At 41.1% G+C, this 21,963-nt stretch overlaps 1 protein-coding gene across 2 annotated transcripts in view; it reads left to right on the top strand.

Moving 5' to 3' along the window:
• The first annotated feature begins 1,436 nt into the window (after positions 1–1,436).
• The window catches only part of PPARG (peroxisome proliferator activated receptor gamma), a 146,478-nt gene continuing 125,951 nt past the window's right edge, over positions 1,437–21,963 (top strand). Inside the window, exon 1 of one of the 2 annotated variants that reach the window (XM_054480367.2) lies at positions 1,437–1,594. The gene's annotated coding sequence lies outside the window, so the exon portion shown is untranslated. Of the gene's footprint in view, positions 1,595–2,165; positions 2,725–21,963 lie in introns of those variants that run through there. The other variant, XM_054480368.2, reaches the window with a different exon arrangement.

Below are 21,963 nucleotides of genomic sequence, written 5' to 3'. Positions count from 1 at the left end.
CAGTCTCTACTAAAAATTAAAACTAAAAAAAAAAAATAGCCAGGCATGGTGGTGTGCACCTGTAGTCCCAGCTACTTGGGAGCCTGGGGTGGGAGGATTCCTTGAGCCCGGGAAGTCGAGGCTGAAGTGAGCCGTGATTGCGCCACGGCTCTCCAGCCTGGGCGACACAGCAACACCCTGTCTCATGGAAGAAAGAAAGAAAGAAAGAAAGAAAAGAAAAAGAAAGGAAGAAAGAAAAAGAAAGCAGATTGGAACTCTGGAATGAACAAGAAGTAGGACACACGCAGCACTTCTCCCTGAGTGGAGACTGTGGATCCGCGTCAACCTGACTACCTTAATCACAGGCCAATAAATGGTCTTTCAGTGGTCAGTCCCTGTAAGATCTGTGGCTCTCAGCTTCTTAGGGGCTGTGGAGGAAGGACATGAGTCTGTTGATTTAAGCTCTGAATATTTTCCCTTGTGATACCCATCCTCGCAAAACTTTGCTTCAACCACAAACGAGGACCTTCTGTACCAGAGGGGCGATAACCACAATGAAGCTAGGAAGAAATGCAGAGCACCCCAGCATATAGTCCATAAGCTTCCTGAAGTGGGGGGCCTCAGGCATCGTTGCCTCTCCAAACAGGATCAGCCCCAGAACAGCATGCTCCAGAAATAAGACTGGAAAAAGGGAAAGAGGGGCCTCAAGTCCAGGAGACCAGCGGCTTTCTGAACGCGCACCTGCCAACCCACTTTGGACAGGTCATGATGGACAGCGTGGCAGGAAAAGAAAAGGTCACTGTCTGCCCAACACATGAGAAACTTTCTCATGCCTGACGTCCCCACTCCGTCCCCACCCATGTTGTCTGAGTCCCTCGGTGTCAGAAACACTGCTAAGAAATTTAAGAAATTCTGTTAATGAGTTTAAGAAATGTTTTTAATGATTAAAACTCAGTGACTTGTGAATAACCATGTAACTTACAAATGCAAGGAACTCTGAAAGTGTGCAGTACCACCGGCTCAGAAGAGAAAACCAAGGGACCCGAAATATGCTTTAATTAAATTTTCTTTTAAAATGTCACTGGAAAGAACATCTTGGGAAGACAGCCTGGCCGACCGCCGTTGTGAAGGGCAAGCCACTCTGGCCGAGAGGGAGCCCCACACCTCGGCTCTCCCCAGACCGGCCCTAGCCGGGGGCATCCCCCTAAACTTCGGATCCCTCCTCGGAAATGGGACACTCTCTGGGCCGCCTCCCAGCGGTGGTGGCCAGGAGCAAACGACACCAGGTAGCTGCCGCGGGGCAGACAGTGGACGCGGGAAAGCCGGTGGCTCCCGCCGCGGGCCCTACTGTGCGCGGGCGGCGGCCGAGCCCGGGCAGCTCCCTCCCAACCGCGCGCCGCCGCCGCCGCCGCCGCCGCCCCCGCCCCCACCCCCAGCCGGCGCCCGCGCCCGCCCCCGCCCCCGCGCCGGGCCCGGCTCGGCCCGACCCGGCTCCGCCGCGGGCAGGCGGGGCCCACCGCACTCGGAGCCCGAGCCTGAGCTGCAGTCGCCGCCTGGGGCGCTCGGGTCGGCCTCGGGGACACCGGAGAGGGGCGCCACGCCGCCGTGGCCTCAGGTCAGAGTCCGGGTGTCCGCGGCGCTCGGGACCCGGCTGCTGGCGGGGCGGGGAGTGCTCTGGGAGGGGGCGCGGAGGGCCGGGACCGAGGGTCTGGGGGCCGGGACCGAGGGAACGGGAACTGATGGGGTCCCAGACGGATGAGAGCTGGGGAAAAGGGGGTCTCGGCTGAGGGGTCCCGGGCTGAGGCAGGGTCATGGTCCGGGAGGACCCGGACTGACGGGTCGCGGGCGGGCGGGTCAGGGGTGACCGGGTGAAGGGGTCTCGGGCTGAGGGCACCCGGGCTGAGGGTCGCGTCTACCGGAGCGCGCACTAGAGGCGGAGGGCGCGGGCAGCGCGCGAGGCGCGCTGACAGAGAGCCGCGGCCGGTGCCGACTCGAGTGGACGCGAGCCGGTGAGTCCCGGCTTCCAGGACAGCCCCCCTCGGGAGAGCGCCGGCTGGGCGCGGAGCTGGGGACACGGGGACCTCCGCGTCCCCGGCGGAGGTGCGCAGGCGTCGGGAGCCGCTCTGGGGGAACTTTGGAGCAGGGTCTGGACCCGGGGAAGCGAACATCCCCGTGCGTCCGTCCTGAGGCCGCGCGGCACCCCTGCTGAGGAGGAGGTCCCGTTCGCTGTTCAGAGCCCAGGGGCGACCGCCGCGTGGGGACCGGAGGACCGTTCAGCGAGGGGCGCGCTTGTGGCTGGCCAGGCCCTGTGCCCTGACGCGTTGTGCTGGCCCTGCGCCCGGCGGAGGGGCTGGGGACGGGGACTCGGTTCCTCCGTGCCTCGGCGGATGGAGCGCGCAGCCTGGACCACCAGCCGCACCCCGGGGGGCTGGAAAGGCGAAGTCGCTGCGTTGTGGGCTCCTGCACATGCCAGGCGCTAACCACTCCTCTTGGGAGCCTAACTGAGCGGGGTAGAGGCAGCAGAGGTTAACAGAAATCTCAGGTCCCTTGGTGGAAGGTGGGTGTGTAGTCGTGGTACTTTACGCCTGGGTGTTTAGGGAGGAGCCTAAGGTAAAGAGTCAGAAACGGGGAGTAACCGAGCTGCGGCTTTTATATAAGGTCAGTGGTAGGTAAGGAAGGGGCCTTTACCTCTCCTGGTGACCAGAAGGCTGCATTTCTGCATTCTGCTTAATTCCCTTTCCTTAGGTGAGTTGGCTCACTCTCATTGCATTTTGTTGGAATGTGTTGGTGATAGGTCCGAAATTTGCAAAATTATTATATTATCCTTATATCATTTTTTTTGCAGTGCTCTTGTTTTATAAGAAGAATCCAATTCACTTGGGTCTTAGGCTAACGGTTGTAAAAATAGTGTCATTGTTATAAAAGAAATCAAGTCAAAAATAGTCGTCTGCCATGAAGAAACTAAAATTTTTCTTCTTTTCCTTGCAAGATTAGGGACAAAATGTAAAGTTTATTTGTGTAAATTATCATTTGGATATAAAACCAGACAATGATAAACTGAGTTGTATAATACCTATTCCTGGAAAACCTCTGATTTTGAAGTACATTATTTTAACCCCAACTGTTTCTGTCATTCGTGAGACAAATTGTTAACTGAAGTTATTAAGAGAACAGTGAATAACTTACTCTTTAAAAGGACCTGGGCAAATCTTCGACAGGTTTCAGGTATTTTATGGCAGTCTTTCTGTCTATAGCTAAGTGATCGATTGCTGACTGAGAACAGAACCAACTGATGGTGCTAGATGATTTAGAAAACCTTTCTGGTATAGGGACTGACATGGACATTCACTGTGGCTTTTCTCTTAAAGAAATACCTTTCACTCTTAGGGAAGTTTGACAGAAAACACTCATAGATGCTACCAGTTAGCATTTGGAGTAATATATCAAAACATTCTGTTCAAGTTTTAAAGTAAGTTTTGTGTAGTATATTTTCAATCAGATTCACTTTGGAATCAAATACACTTTATTTGATTCCAAATAAAGTGTATTTGAATATTCACTTTAATATACGAAACTTTAAAGGTAATGTCTCAACCAAAAGGTGAAGTGTATTACAAAACTATCCATTTTTGTCTTCTTGTGTACTTCACATAATTTTTCTCCCTGATTTAAATTATATGATATTTGATAGTTAACTTGCTAATAATTATGTCTTAAGAGATCTTTGAATCAACTGGTGGCCATCTCAATCTTTTAAAACTCACTTGAAGGAAAAAAGAAACACTAATGATGGTTTTTTTAAAAATCAAAAACTTTTTTCATATTTACAAGTTTGTTTCTAGTTCTTAAACAATAACTGCTGTAAAACCATGGCATCAGTGAGGTATAAAGTTTTGTAGAATCCCAGGCTGAAGACTTTTTAGATGTTGTTTTCTCATTCCTTTACATTAAAAAGAATATAATTTCTTTTTAAAATTAAAACTAAAATGTCCACCGGCATCATATTCTTTGTTGAACTTAAGTGCTTTGAAAATATTTTTGCGATTGATATTTTTACTGATAAAATATAATATTTTCTTTGAAGGACTAGTTTCCTAAATGTTCATTTTTTCGTATGTTTCAGAACTACTTTTTTAAAAATTCTAGATTATGTTTTAAAAAATTGCAATATTTCTAAATTCCTATGACATTTAAAATGTATACAAAAGAAAAGGTGTGACATGAGGAATATGAATTAGAAGTGGATTACTAATGGTCATAGTGAATTGTTTTTAATCAGTGTTATATAAATATAAACAAATATTTTTTTCTTTTGTAATTGACAATAAGGATGTTTGCCACTAACCTTAATTATCAAGATAATTGTGTGCATGAAAGCTGTGTAAAAGGCACAACCGTGGAACATATACAAATATTAATAATACATTTCATTTAGTTTTCAGGTTATAAAATCATTATTAATAACAAGAGGCTTTCATGAAGTAGGAAAATATGTTAAAATGATATTTTCTGAATGTTTCACACATTCTGGCCCACACTTCTTTCCTAGCATCTATATATTCCCAATGCATAGGACAGAGTTGGTCATTCTAATTGTGGGTGTCTTTCTGCTGGATTCATTGTCACTTGGACTTGGAAATACAGTATGTCATTAGGTGTGGCAAATGTACTGGAAGAAGTTTTTGGTCTCATAGGATTCCACTAAATATTAGCTGTAGAGGATTTTTAAAAACTCACTAATAGAGAAAACTTGGTGAAGTCACTAGTCTCTAAGTGTAAACATATGCACCCCCCACAACTGAATTTCTAACTTGCTTATTTTTCCTGGTAGATCTCCACTTTGCTTACTCTCTCTCTTAACATCCCAAAGCAACAAAAAGCGCAGTGATTTTAATTGCTTACAAAGGTCCTTTGAAACGGATCTAATTTGACTCCACAAAAGAATAGTAAGAGTTGTGAACAACCATCTTGCAAGTGTAGATATCCCCAGCGTATCAACTTTAGTTAGTTTCATAGCATTCTAAATCAAAAATTTAGATTTAAGATTATTTGAAATCTTCTTGGAAGTTCTTACTTACTGTTTGCGTCTTCTCAAAATACAGAGGTAGATTGGGGGAGTAATATAGTATATGTTTTAAAGCTGTTATTTAACTAAAATGTCATGTTTTAAATTTTATTTAACGCACTTAAAGTAGGTTCTTGGGATAAAATCTATACAAATGCAATAGGCCATGTTTTGAGGAAAACTTTTGTAGACGTTTAGATAATATCTGTCACCAATAATAGTATATGTTTAAATTATTTTATAAAAACAGATTTACATATTTTTAAAATTTCTCTTCAACAATAAGTATACAGCAATATTTTAATACCGAGAATTTCATTCAGAGTATGACTGTTTACATTTTCAACTGTTTCAATTATTATAGCTTAGGCAAGTACCTTATCCTTTCTCTCAATTTCGTCGTCTTTGAAACGGGGAAAGTGTTGCAGTTATTATTGCTTGCTTTTTTGCTATAATTTTAAGGCTTTATGAGCAAACCCATGTACTTTAAATGATATGACCATGACCCTGAATTTAATTGAGCTGATATTCTGAAAAGAACCTTCATGAATATCTATGTCATAGCTAACTCTTTTACTAATGTTAATAGTTCACCGTAGTTCAAAACTCAATAACTTTGAGATTGTTAAGATTGAAGATTATGCTTCTCATGTGGTGATCAATTTATAAACTGTTTCTGGGAATATTTTAATATCATTCCATTTAAAATTGTATTTTCCATTCCCTGATGACTTTGGACCAAAATCAGCATAGTAATTATTTTTATTCCAGCTTTGCGAGTCCTGTGTAGCCCCTCTTATGTTAATATTATACATCCGATGCATCTAGAAGGCACAGATTGTGTGCTTTTATTTGATAAAGCTCTAGTCTTTGCATATTTTTATGGCACACCTTGTGAATTCTTAACGTATATTCCCCAGGAGCAAGTTCGTTTTATAATGAGGCCTAGGATCCATCAGATCAGAAGACAGTTTAGTGTCACAACTTAAAAGACTAAATAGTGACTTGTGCTTATCATTAAAAATGGGTCTCTTTCAACAAGCACTCACCAAAAAATAGTGTTTTAGTGGCTTGAAAGGTTCAGATGTCTCCTAATAACCCACCTATTTGCTAGTAGGGAGTAAGTGGAAAAACATATAATTAACTGTGCACCATCCAAATAATAAATTTTAAATTCTTCACGTGAATTGTTAATACATATTGTTGTGAAGTGTCTCCTGCTTAAGAAAGTAAGGGACGTGGACTGAATATGCCAAAGAGGAGGCCTCTGCAAGCAGTGTCTTGGTGATGGGAAGTTACTGGTAACAGCACACGGGGTGATGGGGTGAAGAGGCTTGTGTGCGTGGGCCCGGGGGCTGAGGATTGTCGGAGAGGACTTCTCCCACCCTCGCTGGGCCCCAAACTGCACAGTGGACTGGCAAGCCGCTCTGCCCACTGCAGTGTGGAGCTACAAAGCCCAAGTAGGGACTTCACTGAAAGGATGCAGAGGCGAAGGCAAAGAAAGGCTCACGCTGGTGCATGTAGGTGGGCTGAGCGTCCCTGTCGGGGAGTAGGGAGCTGTGTTATCTTCCACTGCCTTAATCCTACAGTGTAGGCTTTCTCAGAGTCATTGCCATACCTTCAACTGTTCCAGTGGCCAGGCTGTTCTCAACTTGAAAATCTTTTGTGGGACAGTGCCATGAATTTTTTTTTCCTACTGTGATTTTTTAGATATAAAGGAATTGAATCCATTAAGTGGAGATTTTAAACCTTCCAGTCAGGATTTAAACTAGATTGTGTAAGTTCAGTTCAGTTGGATTCAATATCTGTTTAGGAAGCATTTTTATTCCACTTCATTGATTTTAGAAAATAAATTCATTGCTTGGTTTTAACTGTGTCACTATTAAAAAAAAAAACACCACTTTAATTTGTGGACTCATCTGGGAGGATTATAATGTGTGGATAAGACGTATTGAGACAGATTATCTGACCTTCTGAGAAGAGTTCAGATTAGCATAAACGTGGGGTGAGAAGTCCTTCACAGTTTGCCACAGATAAGGAGAAGGTAGATATGAGGGAGGTAGAGAAATAGGGAAATACCCTGAGTAGGAATGTACCAGATCTGTATATGCTCAACTCCCGCAATCAGCAGGTTGCATGATTACTGTGTATAGTCTTAAAATATAAGGTTGATTTCTAAGAATTTACCCTGCTTCTTGGTGACATCATAGGACATCTCAGTTTGCCTCTTAGCACTGTTGTTCTCTCTGGCTGTATACTAAAGGAGATAATTTGGGCAAGGGAATGGAAAGAGGTTACTTTTTCATCCTGTATGTTTAAGGAATAAATTTTCCTTTATATCGAGGGCAATGGAGAAACATAACTGTCAAACTGTTCGAGTGCAATGACGAAGTTCCGGAAGGAACTTCCTAACCTTGACCACACCCCTCTGGCTGTCATTCACCTCTTAAAATGTCTTTGAATTTGAAAGTTTTGGGTCTACTTTTAAAATGCCAAAGTTCCTAGCAGGGTTAGTTCACTAAACCACTATCAGCAAAAATATGAAAGACTAGTTGCTTATTTCCTTGCTACCTGAAAACAAGGGCTTTAAGGAGTAGAAAACAGATTTGGAGTTTGAAAGAGGGGGTTAGGAGAGGGAAAAATAAAGTTAATGCATGTCCCAGTTTCCTCATAAGCCAGACACTGTGAAACAAAATAGGAAAATAACCATTTGGAATAGCAGTGGATAGGAAAAGATATATTTACCCATCATTTTTTTTCTCTTAGTCAAGACAAGTCGCAGATCTTCCTTGAGCCATTTTTGACCTCAAAACAGTTATTCTGAAACATCAATTAACCTAAGAAATGTTATCACAGTTCAAGTTATGAGCTAGTATTATCTTAATGTAATTAAATATCTGAATATTATCACTTCATTATGTCTTGTATTTCCTCTGTGATGTTAGACAAATTATGTGGTCTCTTCATGAGTCAACTCTTCCAGGCTTTAAAAGTAGCTTCCTAATAGATTGAAATGAGAGGAACTTTTCAATCACTTCAGAAAATAATGTGCCAAAGTAGTATAAATAATGCTTAATCCTTTGGCAGATCCACAGATCAGAAGATATCATACATGCGGCCAGTCGCGGTGGCTCACGCCTATAATCCCAGCACTTTGGGAGGCAGAGGCAGGAGGATCACCTGAGGTCGGGAGTTCGAGACCAACCTAACCAACATGGAGAAACCCCGCCTCTACTAAAAATACAAATTAGCTCGGCATGGTGGCATATGCCTTTAATCCCAGCTACTCAGGAGGCTGAGGCAGGAGAATCGCTTGAACCCGGGAGGCGGAGGTTGCGGTGAGCCGAGATCACACCATTGCACTCTAGCCTGGGCAACAAGAGTGAAACTCTGTCTCAAAATAATAATAATTATTATTATACATACTTAATTTTATTTTTGCTGAAAATAGTATGGCAAGCCAGTGTATCTCTATTAGAAACAGAAACTTAGTAGCCACCTCAAAAGCAAGGTCATAATTCTGTGAATCAGCTAATAGGTGGTATTTAGCAGTTAGGTATGGGCTACCCTCATGCCTCATGACTAATCACATTGCTTACTCGTCATGCATTTTTTACAGTCTTGCTAAAGTCTGTGAATCTAAAACAGAGAATCTCAAAGTGTTCCTTACTAAATGTTATTCTTTCTGTCAGTTGATAATTACCTGTGTAAACAAGCTTTTGACTGCATCTAGAAAAGCACCTATATAAATTCTTTCTTCTGTTTTATATGGTGGATAAAGTTTATAAAGGAGAACAAACATAAGAATGATGTCAATATAAATGAAGTAAGAACTTTAAAAATCATTTGCATATGTCAAGTATAATCCAGAAGAGTGAAGAAAATACCCAGGCATTTGGCAATATAGGATTACTGCATGTTTTCCTAAAGAATTTGGAACTGATTAGAAACATCCTGATTTTATTTAAAAGCAATATAATGTATTTTTACAGTTTGTTTTCAAGAAGGTTCAAAAAAAAATTTTTTTTTTTTTTGAGATGGAGTTTTGCTCTTGTTGCCCAGGTTAGAGTGCAATGGCGCCATCTTGGCTCACTGCAACCTCCGCCTCCCAGGTTCAAGCGATTCTCCTGCCTCAGCCTCCCGAGTAGCTGGGATTACAGGCGCCCACCACCACACCTGGCTAATTTTTTGTATTTTTATTAGAGATGGGGTTTCACCATGTTGGCCAGTCTGGTCTCGAACTCCTGACCTCAGGAGATCCACCTGCCTCGGCCTCCCAAAGTGCTGGGATTATAGGCGTGAACCACTGTGCCTGGCAAAAAAGGCTCAAATTTGGTGACTTTTAGGACTAGAGCAGTTTGATGTCTGCAAAAATCTAGATGCCAGTTTCTTGAAGGCAAGTACTGACTGGATTCTATTCCAGCATATAGCACAATGCTTAGTAGGCACTTAAATGTTTTAGAAAGAAGAAACAGCTGGTTGTGGTGGCGCACACCTGTAATCCCAGCACTTTGGGAGGCTGAGGTAGGCAGATCACTTGAGGCCAGGAGTTTGAGACCAGCCTGGCCAACATGGCAGAACCCCGTCTCTACAATAAATACAAAAATTAACTGGGCGTGGTGGCACACACCTGTAATCCCAGCTACTCGGGTGACTGAGACAGGAGAATCACTTGAACCCGGTAGGTGGAGGTTGCAGTGAGCCGAGAAGATTGTGCCACTGCACTCTAGCCTGGGTGACAGAGCAAGACTTTGTCTCAAAAAAAAAAAAAAAGAGAATAAAGAATTAGTCTAAGGCAGTGGTTCTTAAAATGTGGTCCTGGGATCGTGAGCATCCTCTGGCAGCTTGTTAGAAATGCAGTTTCTTGGACCCCATCCCAGACCTGGGGTGGGCCTAGCAATCTGTGTTTTAGGGACTCTGCTTTATATGCTGTTTGGGAACTCTTGGTCCAAGATGATTCTTGCACCCCACCTTGTAGAGTGGGGCCCATTTGTCAGTGTGCTTTGGATGATTTCTAGTAGGCCTTACCCTTGCTTATGGTTAAGTTCTTTGCCCTATCTCTCCATTCATAGGATCTCTTGGAACCATCCTGTAAAACTACCCCCATTGGCCTATCATTTATTACTTAGAAAAGCTCAGTGGTGTTGTCAGTAAGCTTTTGTCAAGAGGCTAGCCGGCTCACTAATTAGACCTTGCAACACTGCTTCTTTTTAGCTTAGCATGGCTGCTTAGGAATCCCCAGTCTCCGCGTCAAAGACTACAACTTCAAAGACTGGATTTTATAAAATCATAGAGGATGATTGGCCCTAGAGGACTGGTTCATGTTAAACAGATTTACAAGATATGGATTTGTAAACCTCAATTCCAGTTTAGTAATAGTAGAAAATATTCCCTTCCTAGTGATTGTTGATAATAGTTTTTTTTTATTTTAAAATTCTATAATTTCAAGGATTGAAGAGATTTATACTCATATATATCTGATGTCACTAAGATTTAGTTCAGGTTACTTACAAAGCATTGGGCAATGTTTTGTAACTTTTGGGACTTTTTCCAAAGGGCTGGAGGATATAGGAAAAGCCGTATACACAAAGAGTTTCATAAAAGCATTGTTATAAGAACCCATATTTGAAAGTAACTTAAATATCCAACAGTAGGGAAATGTTTTAGTAAATTATGGTATAATCAATAGTTAAAATATTATACAATTATAATGACAATTTAGAAACTACTCGCAACTCTGAAGAATATTTAAAAAATAGGATAAAAAATGTATGTCAACTATTGATTGGAACCTTACAAAAATGTATGTATATGAAAAAGTCTGGAAGAGAATATACAAAAGTGATAATAGTTATGTTGAAGTAGTGAGATATGGAGGGCTTTTTGTTTGTTTTTATATTTTTCTCTCTTTCCCAAAGTTTATTCAGTAATATAAAATTACTTCTATAATTAAAAGCATACATTTATAGCCTTTTTTTCTTTTTGGTGTGTCTGTGCTTCTGATCAGTAAAGATCAAGGCAATACATGATTTTTTTCCTATTATACCCAAAATTTATTTTATACTAAATTTTATTTCACATATTGGACTTCCCTGTACATTTTACTTGCCTAGTCTCTATTTGGCATGGGGAAAGAAACCCATCTCTGTTATGGCCTCTTAATGTTCTCAGCCATACATAAAGTTTAATTTTGTTGATTTATTTGGGTCCATGATCTATTTGGTCTTTAGCATATGCTGGCAAATAGAGCTTTTAAAAAATAGTTTCCAGAGTTGCTTTCTTTTAAAGCCCTTCTCTCTTGACTTTTTTCTAATTTTTTTCTATTATGTTCCTTTTTTCTAAAATTGAATGACCTCATGATAGAGTTACCCAGTTTTCCTGCTCCTGACAGAATGTTGCACTTATTATCATAAATAGCAGCTGATGCAGATGCACACAAAGGTAAATTTCTGTTACAAATGGTCCTTATGAGCCCTTGATATAATTTGTGATAATAATTTTAAAAATAAAAAGAAATGTAAAATAGCAAGCGAGTAGAGGTTTCCCAAAATCAGTGTGAACATTGTGAAAGTGATATATATGTATAGACACACACACACACACACACACACACACACACACACACACACACAGTAATAGCCTTTGAATGAATTCCTTTTTCATCTTTTCTGTTGCATTGTCCTAGAAATCCCAAAGGAGAAAGTTAAGTGGTTTTGCCTTTGACAGCGGTTACAGATTACATTTTTCTTGTCACTTTCTTTGGGACTTCTTTTGTGAAACTTGTGGCATGTCCTAGAATAATCTTTATCTTAAAGTTTTAAAAGCTTTTTAGAAATTTCATATCAGTGTTATAAATGTTTATTCTGTATGCCTCCCCAGTTTGGGATGATTTCATCCTTAATGATAAGCCAAGACAAACTTCAGCTAACAATATTTAGTTTATAGATCTTAGAATGTGTTTATGGATAAAACAAACTCGATGTGATGATACCTTAGAGAATAGATCTACTGAGACTAATGCTTTTTATTTTCATTTTTGTATTTTATTTATTTATTTATTGAGACAGGGTCTCACTCTGTCACCCAGGCTGGAGTGCAGTGGTGCCATCATGGCTCACTGCAGCCTCAACTTCCTGGGCTTAAGCGATCCTCCCACCTCAGCCTCCCGAGTACTGGGACTACAGGTGTGAGCCACTACACCCAGCTAATTTTTATATTTTTTGTAGAAACAGGGGTTTGCCATATTGCCAGGCTGGTCTTGAACTCGTAGGCCCAAGCAGTCCTCTGGCCTCTGCCTCCCAAAGTGCTGGGATTATAGCCATGAGCCGTGTGCCCAGCCTGAAGCTTTTTTTAAATGAAGATTTATTCAACAAATGTCTATTGAGTCCCTACTTTGTGCCAAAAGCTGTTTCAGATAAGGAGGATAAAGCAATGAACAGACAAATTCCATTCCTCCTTGAGTTTACAATTATTGTTATCTAGATTTAACGAGAACATTTTTCAGTGGGAATGACGGTGACTAAGAGGGGGTGAATGGGCCTGTGCCTTGTAACTAGATGGCATTGCTAGGCACCATGGACTCAGGTGGCTCTCTCTGAGTTTGGTGTAGTGTATGGGGAAGAAAATCTGTGTCCTTGAATATTTTTAAATCTGTGTCCTTGAATATTTTTTCCTAGCTCTCTTACGTATCCTATTATCTTAGGTTATGTTGCATGTATTCTGTATTGTGTATTATGCATAATATATTTATAATTTATTTCTGTCTCAGTAATGAAGTTATTTCAAAGGAGGTAAGAATGAATCCTTTGCTAATAAGTTATTACTTTCCTTGAAAATCCAAATGACAAGAGGATTATTCACTTTGCAAAAGGATTATTTATTTTTATAATGTTTTCACAGTAGATTTAAGTGGTTAACTATTCAAGTGAATTTAATTTATAAATAAATCAATTAATTTAAAAAATTATTTACCACTAACAAAATGTAAAACAAAGTTCATGGAGAATGTCCCATTAACATCAAAAAAACTTTTTTTCTTGGGAGATAAAGTTGGCTACTTTCTCTTTAAAAGGCCATTACAAACTTTTACAAGCTTAGAATATAATATTTGCGTAAAAGGAGACCCAGATCCTGTTTTAAACGACCAAATTATTTTGATCAAATTACTTACTATAGCTATTTTCAATGTCTGTATTCACAAATTGTTTACTATTTCAGTTCTGTTTTCAAGTTGACAGAAAATATCATATTGACCACTTAGAAATAAATTCTGAACCACATGAATTTTTTGGGAAAAAATAATAAGGAAAATCAATTTGGATGGACTTTATATAAAGTTAAATATAATTAATTCTTTCATATATGCAGGGCCATGAAATGTTACAGTGTAACTCAATACAGATGTAACCAAAACCTTCAAATTTTGCAAATTGCACCAGAGTTAATTTGTATGGTTCTACAAACATTTACCAAATGACCACTCATTAAACCTGCCCACCTATGAACATGACCTTATAAAATGGTGAGACATAGCAGTATCTGGCACTGGGCACACAAATTACCACGGCTCAATAAAAGCTGAGAAAATGACTCAGTGATTGAACACAGCGCATTGCCATGGTTGTCTTTAAGCCATTCATGTAATTCATGCTGTGTATTCGACTTAGCCTGCTGTATGATCTTTGATCCTAACCAAGCACAATGCAGCCACAGTTAATTTCTTTTTATCATGAACATTAAATTTTTAAATGTCAGGTTGACTTTCTTTGTCATATAAATTGTGTATGAAATATTTATCCTGGTCCCAGTTTTTTTTTTCATTCTCAAAGGAGGTGAAACCAGCTTTTGAATTCAGAAAATGCAAACTAATATTAATATCAGCCTAAGTAAAACATAATTAGAAGGCAGATCTACTCTGAAATGGAATCTGATATATTCCATGTTCTGTGTTACACATATTTGCTGATTATTTGCTGTCATGTCTTATAATTTTCATGGGAAAATTCCATGTACCAAGCAAAATTGTTAGTTCCTAGAGGATAAGAATGTGTATAGTAGTTCTCATTCTCTTTACCTTGCTGTGCACTGTATACCTTCCCTAATTCCCAGCCAAACTGGGTGCACTATATACACTTTTTAATACTTTTCAACTTGATTTTATTTTGAGGACAAGTGTGTGCTTTTTCAATATCACTTGTATAGGATTCTCCACAATCTTAGGGAATTTCCTAAACTACTCTTTAAAATATTAATTCCTATTTTATGTATTGTTTTTATGATACATAATGATGTGAAACTAATGCCAGGAGAAATTTCCATTTTGTTATTCTGAAGCAGGCAAAATGGGATATGAAAGGGAAAAATGTTAATTATAGACTTCAACATTCTGTGTTGGACCTTGTAGTTGTTCTGGTCAGAAGAACAGGTTTTTTAATGGCCTAAGGGCCAGAGCATTGTTTTGCATTCTTGTTTGGAGACTTTCAATGGCAACTGTAACAAACTCTGCTTAGTACCACAGTTGGAGAAAGTTTACAATAATGCCCAATACGAAATGTTATTCAGACTTACTACTCATGCATAAAATAAAACTGGTTCTCTTCTTAAACTTCGTTAAATGTTAGATAAAACACTATCAAGTTTTGGCCTCATTTGTTTATAATATGTAATTTAATTCAGTTGCTCAGCTAGTTCATATATGAATCACAAGTATTATCATCACAATTATTTAACACTTAATCTCCTTTTATAAGGTAGATATGTGTTAATGAGCAACTTCAAAATACCAAAGAAACTGCTTTACATATACAAGCAAAGCAAATAGATGGACCTTGTGACATCTCTGGACACACACTCTTCTTGGTAGGCCTTCATCTGTGGGTGTAGAACGAAGGTAGGAGTCTGCTCACTAAAGATCAACGCAAGGAACTTCCATGCTCTCCACCCTTGGGCAACCTGCCATTCTCCTCCTGCCACCACACCTGTTCAGCTACTAGGGCAAAGAAGTGCCCTGCTAGACACAAGCAGATGCTTCTCTTACCAAGAGAAGATAATATAAGGAAGGATAAAGAACTGAAACAGGTTTGAGGCGTTCTCTTATTCATCATCTAGACTTCAGTTTTCTTGATTTATTATTCCTTCATGTCTTGCCAGACACAAGAGTTGCACATGTGTTCCAGTTGGTTCTAGGCACAAAGGGAGATACCAGAGCTTCTGTAGCTAGGAGCTTATCATCTGTGTGAGCCAAGAAGGGGTAATGTTGAAACAGGTAACTAACAATTCACTGCAGTATCTGATTAAGGGCTAAAATAAGTAAAGGGAGAAAACAAATGCTACGGAAATTCAGAGAAGGCTAAGATCAGTGTGGAGTGGAGGGCACAGCCAGGTAAAGCCTCGTAGAGAAAGTGGGAATTGAACTAAACTTCGGAAGCTCAGGGATTGACAGGATAGCCTCATGAAAAAATACTAAAAACAATACAGAAAAAGAAACAAGAAGGGAATTAAAGGATGATTCCATTTGTACAAAATATCCCGAGTAGGTACATCCATAGAGATAGGAAGCAGATGAGTTGCCAGGGGCTGAAGAGAAAGGAAAGGGGGAGTGACTGCTTAATGGGTACAGGATTTCCTTTGGAGGTGATGAACATGTTCTGAAACTACACAGAGGTGATGATTGCACAGCTTTAAGAATTACTAAATACCACTGGATTGTACACTTCATAAATACATTTTAAATTGTGAATTTTACCTCAAATTAAGAAAAAAAAAGTTCCTGGTTTGAGGTAACCAAAAGAGAAAATAATTTCCAGTATAAGAAAACAAAGCCTGGAATAGCGAATAAGCGTAAAGTTAGGGGAAGGTTTGCAGAGATTAACCAATTTGAAGTGGAGAGTGCATGGATGTGAGTAGTGAGAAACATGGTTGGAAGTGTAGATTTTAGGCCAGATGATAAAGGGTCTGGAATGCAGGAGAAGGAGTGTGGGTTTTATCTCAGGAGTGGGGAGATTCCAGATCGTAAGAAGAGGGGTGAGATGATTGAATCAGAAGATTGATTTGGCCGTAGCATGCAGGGAAAGCAGTCAGGAGGCTGCTGCAAAATCCGGACATACCATGAGGAGGGCCTGTAAGAGTGAAGTGGAAGGGCAGATGTGGACGATGCTCTGAAGCAGAGAGATGCTCAAAGTGTGGTCCGTGGCTTGATGCTGCCCCACAAGTGTTAGTTACAGACCTGGCACACAGTAACGATAGATTTGAGGGTAAGCCTTTAAAACTTTAATATTATTATGATATTCAAGCACATGATTTTGCATTTCATAGCAATATCCACAGTGGGTGGAAGAGACAGGAAAACTTCCTTCATCCCAAAGTTAGAAGACCGCTGCCCTAAAGGATGAATGAGTGGAGTTGATGACTGACTCCTGTAGGGCAGTCTTTTTTTTTTTGGAGATGGAGTCTCACTCTGTCACCTAGGCTAGAGTGCAGTGGCACGATCTTGACTCACTGAAACCTCCGCCTCTTAGGTTCAAGCGATTCTCCTGCCTTACCCTCCTGAGTAGCTGGGATTACAGGCATGCACCACCACACCTGGCTAGTTTTTAAAGGTATTTTTAGTAGAAGTGGGGTTTCGCCATATTGGCCAGGCTGGTTTCGAACTCCTGACCTCAAGTGATCTGCCTCCCTCAGCCTCCGAAAGTACTGGGATTACAGGTGTGGGCCACTGTGCCCGGCCAGGCAGTCATGTTTTATGGCTCCTTTACAATGTCCCACCCCTTGTGCTAGACACTGGGACCAGAGCAGTAGGCAAGATGGACTGACACTTTCCCTTGTGGAGCTCACTGTCACATAAATAGTCCTTCTTCTTTGCCAAAGGATTGCTAGGAATTAAAGGGAGGTCTAGTTCAGCTCAGCATAAGGAAAGCATTCTAATAACTACAGCTGTCCCAAGTGGGAAAGGATAATTTGTGAGAAAGTGAGTGCTTTGTCATTGGACATATTCATGCAGAGTCTGAATCATCTCTCAAGAAGTCTTGCTTTGGTGGGAGAAATGGTGTAAGTGACTTACAAGGTCTTGTGTAACTCTAAGGTGCCATGATTCCCTATTCTCTAATATGAACTTAGTAGAACATATTTTCTTCATAACTGGCTATATTGGAACATCAGTACATATACTAAGTTTCTGTCTGTTTCTATTAGCACTTGGAATTACAGTTACCTAAATTTACATGCAGATTCAATTTTGAACTTATCTGTACAGTTAGTACCACAATTCTTTTTAAAGCAAGTACTATTCTCTAATGCCTTCTCAGACATTCACTTATTTCCAACTTTAATATTTATAGTAAGTTCCTCTTTCACGTGATGTGTGTCACAAGTCATGCAAATTTCTGCAGAAGTGAGTTACATAAATTGCAGTCAAGCTGCTGACCTGTAAATCATTCGTTCTTGCCCCCGTGATGTCATGTTGTGGTTGAACAAGACCAGACGTGACTACTCACTTGAGGATGTATTTGGGATGCCATTTTAATTGGCTGAAATAACTTTTATTGTTCAACTTACGTGACTAGTTACTGCAAACGTCAAACTGTTACATTTAACAGCTAGAATGATCACAGGTTAATCGCACTTTAGAGGATGTGGAGGACATAGACTCCTATAGGAGTGATAGCCTTACTATATTTTGGGGGAAATTCTAGAATGTTTTTAACTCAAATAAAGGACAGTATTTTCATGAGGATGATTTTAATGCTTATGGTATCAGGTGAAGAAAAATGTTAGCTGCAGAAGAAAAAAATTTGTTTCGCTTCAAGTCTAGTAGAATATTTTGTTAAAATAGCCAATTTTCATTGTGTATTATTAAAACAGCTTATACTTTTCATTAAGATGTATGTAAGAATTTCACATGTGCCTGGTATTACACAGTAGTTACCCAATAAATATTTATTGAATATTGTTGAATGAATGTGAGGTGAGGGCGGAGAAAATATTTCAAATGGAAAAATAGTATGAGCAAAGGAAAACATGAATACAGAGAGAAGCAAAGATGGTTTCTTTAAAGTTGCATTTATATGTAATAACAATGGGAAAACTTTTTGGCTGAGTAATTTTGGTGGCTCCTTAATTTCTTAATATTTAACAACTAATGACGACTCTCTCTGATACTGATATCCAAAGCAAATAGCTGAGCTTGAACGTAGAAAAGTTACTGCCTCTGACTAATCGGAATGTCTGAGCCTTTCCTCTCTTCTTCTTTCCTTCCTTTCTTCCTCTCTTTCCTCCTCTTTTCCCCTCAATTGTGGCGCTAGCTCTTGTTCTTGTTCCCTCTACCCTTCTCCCCTTTTTCGTTCCTGGTGTTCCCTGTGTTTTCTTTTTTCCTTCTTTTTCTGTCTCTGTTTCTCTCCCTCTGAATTTCTGCTTCCTTTCCTCTTTTTCCCAATTGCTACCGTCTCTGCCTTTGGTTGTCTCTGACTGTAATATGGAAGTGAAGTATATTTTTATCTACTAAACACATGATCAAATAGGGATATTTTTATTCTGAATTTAACATTAACAAAAATGTTATGTTGCTTTTTATGAGACGAAATAAAGTTGGATGTCACTTATAAATGGGTTTTGATTGATTTTTTTTTAAGTATTGAATCACTAACCTTCAAATTGGTAGAAGGAGGTCAGTAAACTTTGGCTCATAAATTTTTGTAAGCATAATGGCTTGTTGAATAACTCCTAATTGTCTTTAACAACCTTGGTTTCTGTCCTCTTTTTTCCAAATGCAGACATAGCAGAGGTCTTCAGCATCTAATTTTTATTACACTTTCATATGTGCAGTCATACAGGAGCTGGAGTATTTGTTTTGTTAATTCTGTATCTTTATTGTCTGGAACACTGCTAACAAATAGCAGATGCTTAACAAATAATTGTTGCTTAATATTTCAAATCTATAGTGTCATTCTACCTCCTAATCCCAAATAGCCATCATAACTTTTTGGACTAATATTACTCATTAAGGTAACTTAGTTTACAATCAATTTATAAATGTAACCATACAATTTCGTGCTTAGGGAACGTTTTCTCTCCATTCTCTCTACCTTTAGACCATTCTGCAGTTTAAATCTTGAACCAAAATGTCATTTAGCCATCCTTCTAAATGATTACTCCATAATTAACTCAAGCACCAAAGGAGTCATGTAGCTCTTGATGGTAATAATTAATATTTGTTGAATGCTTATTCTATATCAGGCTCTGTTTTAAGGACATTATATACATTCTCTCATTTTATTCTTTCAACAGCTATGTACACCAGCAGTCCCCCACCTTTTTGGCACCAGGGACTGGTTTCATGGAAGACAGTTTTTCAACAGACTGGTGGCAGGGGGAAATGGTTTCAGGATGAAACTGTTCTACCTTAGATCATCAGGCATTAGTTAAATTCTCATAAGAAGCATGCAACATAGATCCCTTACGTGCACAGTTCACAACAGGGTTTGCACTGCTTGGAGAATCTAAGGCTGCTGCTGATCTGACAGGAGGCGGAGCTCAGGCAGTAACGTTCAGTTGCCCACCGCTCATCTCCTGCCATGTGGCCCAGTTCCTAACAGGCCATGGACTGCTACTGCTTCACGGCCCTGGGGTGGGGGACCCCTGATATGCAGTATTAAAGTCAGATGAAGAAACAGGAACACAGTTCCTAACACACATGGAATGCTACTGCTTCACGGCCCTGGGGTGGGGGACCCTGATATGCAGTATTAAAGTCAGATGAAGAAACAGGAACACAGTTCCTAACAGGCCATGGACTGCTACTGCTTCACGGCCCTGGGGTGGGGGGCCCCTGATATGCAGTATTAAAGTCAGATGAAGAAACAGGAACACAGTTCCTAACAGGCCATGGACTGCTACTGCTTCACGGCCCTGGGGTGGGGGGTCCCTGATATGCAGTATTAAAGTCAGATGAAGAAACAGGAACACAGTTCCTAACAGGCCATGGACTGCTACTGCCTCACGGCCCTGGGGTGGGGGACCCCTGATATGCAGTATTAAAGTCAGATGAAGAAACAGGAACACAGTTCCTAACAGGCCATGGACTGCTACTGCTTCACGGCCCTGGGGTGGGGGACCCTGATATACAGTATTAAAGTCAGATGAAGAAACAGGAACACAGTTCCTAACAGGCCATGGACTGCTACTGCTTCACGGCCCTGGGGTGGGGGACCCTGATATGTAGTATTAAAGTCAGATGAAGAAACAGGAACACAGTTCCTAACAGGCCATGGACTGCTACTGCTTCACGGCCCTGGGGTGGGGGACCCTGATATACAGTATTAAAGTCAGATGAAGAAACAGGAACACAGTTCCTAACAGGCCATGGACTGCTACTGCTTCACGGCCCTGGGGTGGGGGACCCTGATATGCAGTATTAAAGTCAGATGAAGAAACAGGAACACAGTTCCTAACAGGCCATGGACTGCTACTGCTTCACGGCCCTGGGGTGGGGGGCCCCTGATATGCAGTATTAAAGTCAGATGAAGAAACAGGAACACAGTTCCTAACAGGCCGTGGACTGCTACTGCTTCACGGCCCTGGGGTAGGGGACCCCTGATACACAGTATTAAAGTCAGATGAAGAAACAGGAACACAGTTCCTAACAGGCGTGGACTGCTACTGCTTCACGGCCCTGGGGTGGGGGGCCCCTGATATGCAGTATTAAAGTCAGATGAAGAAACAGGAACACAGTTCCTAACAGTCCATGGACTGCTACTGCTTCACGGCCCTGGGGTGGGGGACCCCTGATATGCAGTATTAAAGTCAGATGAAGAAACAGGAACACAATTCCTAACAGGCATGGACTGCTACTGCTTCACGGCCCTGGGGTGGGGGACCCCTGATATGCAGTATTAAAGTCAGATGAAGAAACAGGAACACAGTTCCTCACAGGCCATGGACTGCTACTGCTTCACGGCCCTGGGGTGGGGGACCCCTGATATGCAGTATTAAAGTCAGATGAAGAAACAGGAACACAGTTCCTAACAGGCATGGACTGCTACTGCTTCACGGCCCTGGGGTGGGGGACCCCTGATATGCAGTATTAAAGTCAGGTGAAGAAACAGGAACACAGTTCCTAACAGGCCATGGACTGCTACTGCTTCACGGCCCTGGGGTGGGGGGCCCCTGATATGCAGTATTAAAGTCAGATGAAGAAACAGGAACACAGTTCCTAACAGGCCATGGACTGCTACTGCTTCACGGCCCTGGGGTGGGGGACCCCTGATATACAGTATTAAAGTCAGGTGAAGAAACAGGAACAGAGAGGTAAAATAACCTGCCAGGTGATAAAAACTAGGATTTGAACGCAGACAATCTGAACCCAGCCACCCTGTCATACACAGGAGCCTACTTTGCAAGCATTTGGCCTTCCAGGGAATGAGATGTCCACATCCCATCACCACCACCACCACTATTCCACATTTAACAATTAGACCTATACAAGTGTAACCATATTCACAGGTAACAGTGGATTAAATTTAAACTCTTAGTTGTGTTAATTCACTGCAAATCAGCTTATGTGTCTTATAAGTAGTAAGCAACTTGAAAGTACCTATTGTTGCTTATGACAGGGTAAATTAGATCACCAAATCTTTATATTTAGTAACTTCATCATCACTTAAAAATCAACCACTGGGTCGGGCGTGGTGGCTCACGCCTGTAATCCCAGCACTGTGGGAGGCCGAGGTGAGCGGATCACAAGGTCAGGAGATCGAGACCATCCTGGCTAACACGGTGAAACCCCGTCTCTACTAAAAATACAAAAAATTAGCCGGGCGTGGTGGCGGGTGCCTGTAGTCCCAGCCATTAGGGAGGCTGAGGCAGGAGAATGGCGTGAACCCGGGAGGTGGAGATTGCAGTGAGCCGAGATCGCGCCACTGCACTAC

This window comes from Pongo pygmaeus, chromosome 2, assembly GCF_028885625.2.
Source record: "Pongo pygmaeus isolate AG05252 chromosome 2, NHGRI_mPonPyg2-v2.0_pri, whole genome shotgun sequence".
Lineage (NCBI taxonomy): Eukaryota > Metazoa > Chordata > Mammalia > Primates > Hominidae > Pongo > Pongo pygmaeus.
The sequence above is the reverse complement of the archived record's forward strand: the minus strand, read 5'-3'. Positions and strand labels throughout refer to the sequence as shown.